This window comes from Hipposideros armiger, unplaced genomic scaffold, assembly GCF_001890085.2.
Source record: "Hipposideros armiger isolate ML-2016 unplaced genomic scaffold, ASM189008v1 scaffold_910, whole genome shotgun sequence".
NCBI lineage: Eukaryota > Metazoa > Chordata > Mammalia > Chiroptera > Hipposideridae > Hipposideros > Hipposideros armiger.
In genome coordinates, this window is record NW_017732260.1 from 539,194 (window position 1) to 544,504 (window position 5,311).

The 5,311-nt window shown below is 43.0% G+C and overlaps 1 pseudogene across 1 annotated transcript; it reads right to left on the bottom strand.

Moving 5' to 3' along the window:
- Window positions 1-3,419: 3,419 nt before the first annotated feature.
- Window positions 3,420-4,309, bottom strand: LOC109375185 (PRELI domain-containing protein 1, mitochondrial pseudogene; annotated as a pseudogene). Its single transcript, XR_002122531.1, has one exon. The product of XR_002122531.1 is annotated as a PRELI domain-containing protein 1, mitochondrial pseudogene (transcript).
- Window positions 4,310-5,311: the final 1,002 nt, after the last annotated feature.

A 5,311-nucleotide genomic window follows, 5' to 3' on the forward strand; every position in this document is an offset into this window, starting at 1 on the left:
TGCTTCTACACTGTCATCAATAAGTCCTCAGGGTGGCCCCTCACCTGCTGGGCTGCTGGCTGCTTATCAATGACAAGAGATATAGAATGATGACATCCTGGCACGACTTACTTCATACTTATATCAAAGTAACTTTTCCCCCGTCGTTGTCATAAAGAAGTGAATGAAAACAACTTCACTTAACTCAAACAAGTGGATTTGAAATCCTATTAAACCTATGCACAACTGTGTGTGTATGTACCTTTTTAATTTTGTTAGAAAGGGACTAGCATAATACGTAGCAAGTGATTCCAGTGGCATCTTTGGGTAAATGAATTGTGGCTATTTTTCCCCTTGTTTGTATTTTAAATTTTCTTTGTAATGACAAACACTATTTATAAAACAAGAAATAAAAGTTGTTTTTAAATTCTCTTAAGAAAAAGGCCAACAATCATAAAGGAAAATGAGCTAGTGATAAGAACAGATTGTTCTCAGGAAAAAAAGAAAGAAAATGGTTCTTAAACATAGAAGAAGATAAACAACTTTGCTTGTAATGATAGAAATGCGAATTAAAATTACACTGAGTTACCATTCCTTACCTATCAGATTGGCAAACATTCATCTTTGACAGCATGTTCTCTTGGGAAGACTGTGGGGAAATGAGCACTCTCATACATTGATGATGGGAGTACAAAATAGTACAGACTGGGTAGAGGGAATTTGGCAATAGCTAGCAAAATCACGGGTGCGTTTACTCTTTGACCCAGAAATCCACTTCTAAAAATAGATTCTATAGTTGCACTGGTAAACAATATCAAATGATACATGGAGGAGGCTACTCATTGCAAATCTATTGTAATAGCAAAAGATTGGAAACAGGGCAAAAGTCCACTGGGAAGAACTGGGTGAATAAGCCACACAATGAAGGACTCTGAGGCCACAAAGGAACGAGGTAGAGCACAGCCTACTACTGTGGAGAGATGCTGGGGGTGGGTTGCTCTGTGAATAAAGCAAGGTGGGTGTCTAGCAGGCAAAGCTGCTAGAGGCAGAAAGTAGATTAGTGGTTGCCTGGGGCTGTGAGGAGAGGCTGTGTATGGGGTTTCTTTTTTTGGGTGATGAAAATTTAGTGGTGATTACACAACTCTGAACAATACTAAAAACCATGGAATTATACACTTAAATGAGTAAATTGTATGGTATGTGACTTATATCTCAAAAAAGCTGTTATCCAAAAAAGGCAAGGTAAGAAAAAATGTGTACAGTATGCTACTATAGGAAAGGGAGAAAATATATACATTATATTATATTATATTATATATATATATATATATATATATATATATATGAAGGTCTGATAATTAAGTTCGAGAACTTATTGCAACAATGTTGATAAACTTTTTTGATATCAGAGGGATTATTCATTATGAATTTGTACCAACTAGACAAGCAATTAACCAAGTTTACTATTTGGAAGTGCTGAAAACGCTGCACGAAAAATTTAGATAACCTGAACTTTTTGCCAACAATTCATGCCTCTTATATCATGACAATGCACCAGTTCACATGACACTGTCTGTGAGGGAGTTTTTAGCCAGTAAACAAATAACTGTATTTGAACACTCTCCCCACTCACCTGATCTGGCCCCTAATGACTTCTTTCTTTACCTGAAGATCAAGGAAATATTGAAAAGAAGACATTTTGATGACATTCAGGTCATCAAGGTAATATGACGACAGCTCTCATGGCCATTCCAGAAAGAGTTTCAACATTGCTTTGAAGGGTGGACTAAGGTGCTGGCATCAAGTGCATAGCTTCCCAAGTGAAGTACTTAGAAGGTGACCATAGTGATAGTCAGCAATGAGGTATGTAGCACTTTTTCTAGGATGTGTTCATGAACTTAATTGTCAGACCCCGTATGATTGCACTAAATGATATAAGGGTAAGCAACAACAAAAGAGGTTATTATGTCAGTCAGGATTCAGTTGGGGGCAGAATTGCTTGAGGTGGTGGGATAGAAGCTTTATTGTAATAATTTGCTTTGAACAATTGTGGAAGGAGCTGGGGAAGACAGTGACCAGAGGCGAGTTAGAGGATCAGAGTGACAAGTCACTAGTCAGTCAATCTGAGAAACCAAGTATGTGCAGCTGCCTAAATGGGACCACAGGAGGAACTGCAGGAGGCCTATGGGAAGCTATTTCCTCTGTGCAGAGAATGCCTCTGGGTTGGCCATGAGCATCTGTGACAGTCTGGGGCCACTGTTGGTCAGCTGGGTCATCAGTTGGAAATAAAAGCTGGATCTGGAGTGAAGGAGAGTGAGAACAAGCAGGAAGCTGCTGGTCTATGACAAGTGACTATGACAACCTTCAGAGACTTGACTTTGAAACTTGTAAAAATTTTACATAATTATAAAACAAAATTAACATTAAAAAATAACTAAAAAGCAAAATAAAACAAAAAAACCCAATGCATGTTGAGTTGGAAAAAAACTGTTCCAAGTGACTTTAAAACAGTAATATGGCCACATGCTCCTAATGGGATATACCCAAATGACAGAGACCAACTTCAAAATACTTAAACAGTCTTCAGGAATCATGTTGTTGGTTATTATGTTGAAATTATTATTCCAACACTGTTGAGAGTATATTACAGGGTAAAGTGAATGAAGAATTATGTTGGAGTCGCTGAGAAGTGGGATTTCCAACGTGGGAGAAAAAAGATACAAATGTAATTTTGATAATGTTACATAAAACCCTGTTGTCTTGAATCTGAGTTGATACTCACTTATGAGTATAAACTCATGATGCATTTTATCAGAAAACAAATGAACAAACATTTCCTAGGTCTATCCGCTGAAATGTCCTAGAAATAAGGCCAACCCAGCAGGGACAGCCAGAAGGAAGAGATGCACAGGGCAAGTTATGGGAAAATGGTGCATAGTTTCCATGCCTTCTCTGGAATGCTACTCTTTCCTTGAATCTCTGTGTGTTCACTAACCAGAAAGCTCTCCAAACCCCCGTCCTCCCTTTCTGGACAAAGAGAGATAAGGCATTATGTACTTTCTGATGGAAATACACACATCACTTTTATGAAAGGAGCCTCTCCAAGACTCTGTCTAAGCCTTTTTTTTTTCTTTTTTCACTGAATTCAACAAGTATTTATTGAGTGCCTATTATGTGCTAGTATTGTTCCAGATACTTGGGACATATCAGAGAACAAAACAAAGGTAACTGCCCTCATGGAGCTTACAGTCTAGCATTTATGATCACTTTGCCTGCATGCTATCTGTGACGCTGGGTAAGTCATGGCACCTCTCTGTGCCTCGGTCCTGAGCTGCCTGATGCAGGAAGAAGCAGACCTGGCCCAGATGTGGGTAACATGTCCGGTGCATGTAGATGCCAAACAAGACACCACCCCCAACCCACCACCTAGAGAGCAGAATGGGCTGGAAGTTGACGTTTAATAATAAACTACAGGGGGAAGGCGGGGGATCAGAGCTGGGGAGTCTGGCGTGCTGCCACACCAGGACCTGGGCTTGCTACACAAACTGCCGCTGCTGCTGCTGCTTCTTAGTGGCTGCCTTGCTGGCAAGGTCCTTGGCCTTCTCTGTAGCTGCCAGTGCCGTCTCCTTTGCCTTCTTGGCTTCCTTGGCTGTCTCAACAAGGGTTTTGGAAGCGGCATCACCTTGCAGCTTGGCCAAGATGTATTCAAAACCCTTCATCGTCTTGGTCACATTGCTTTTGAACCGGGCGAGACCAAATTCCTGGACGGCTCTGGAGACACCAAATAAACTAGAAGAGACCCAGGCTTCCTGGCGGATTTCGGTCCAGCCGCTGTTATCAGAGTTCACACAGTAAACACATCGTTCCTCCACCACCATCCGCCGGCTGTGGTTGATGTTCCAGGTGAAGGTGGTCATGGTCTGGTTCTGAGGGTCCACAATAGAGTCTTCCAGGATGTACACCGAGTGAGCAACATTGGCAGGAAACAGTCGCTCGGCCCAGCGGGGCATCCTGTTGGTCTTGGTCAGGAGTCTCCGGGACAGGCGCTTCTGGTCAGGGGTCACCTCCCGGTGCACTATGTCTCCCGTCAATACATGTTTGCTATAGGGATTCGGGTACCGCTGCCAGAAGGCAGCGAACACTTGGTCCCAGGAACTCCGTAGCACGCTCTGGCCCAGGAAATACTTCACCATTGTCTCGGCCGGGGCGGGCTCAGCACCCACGCAGCATCAGGGGTGCAGAGCCCGGGGGACACGCGGAGGGCAGGCCAGGGCTCGGCGCACGCCCGCCAGGCTCGCAGCTCAGTCACCACCGTGCCGCGACCCACCAGCCGCCGGCATGAGGAGTTGTCAGGCCCTAAGCCTTTTTAATTTTTTTATTATTATTATTTTTTAGCTGAGCCATCCTGCCACCTGTTGGCAGTTCAGCTTGGGCCGGGCATCTAACCGCTGTTGCTCAGAGCTCGCACTCATGAGTGAGCTCTTAACCAACTGAGCCACTCGGCGGGCCCTGTCTAAGCCTTTTGATCAATTTACCAATTTATAGGAAACACCGGAGGCAGAAGAACATGTTAAATGATACTAGGGAAACGTCATCAGCAAAATGTGGGAATCTCTACAGAATAAATGACCCAGTATATCAATAAATAAATTGTGTGTGTGTGTGTGTGTGTGCGCGCGAGAGAGAGACAGAAAAAGAGAGAGAGAGAGAGAGAGAGAGAGAGAGAGAGAGAGAGAGAGAGAGAGAGTCTGGTTGGAGGGAGAAGAGAGGCAGAGGAGACTTGGGTGGACAGGTGGGGGCCAGGTGGCGGCCTTATTGGGATGAAGGGACCTTTGGGAAAAGAGATATCGAAACATGGTTTTTAGGAAGTTTTGCTGTGTCTGAACTTTCCTGAATTCCTCAACACTTTAAAAATAATGACTTGCATTATTCTTCAAGGCTTTGGAACCAGACTAGTGTTTCTTCTGAGCATGATATGACAGAGCAATAGGTTCTGAGTGGAAACAGGTGGATCCAGTGTAGTGTGTCACAGAATTACATGTGTGACTGTGCTTTGGAGGAAAAGCCTGCTGTGAGTGGGACAATGAGGGACACTGGAAAATTGACATTTAGGCCAGTCTTGAAAAGTGACAAGGAGCCAGCCATGGAAAAAGGGTGGGGAAGAGGTGTTCCAAGCAGAAGGAAATAGCAAGTGCAAAGGCCCTGAAGCAGAATAGAGGAAATTTCATTCTGCTGCTGGAGGAACTTTTCACAAGTTTAATTTTATTGCTTTTTTCCTCCCTGAAGATAAAAAAGTACATTTAAAAATAATTTATTTATTTATTTATTTATT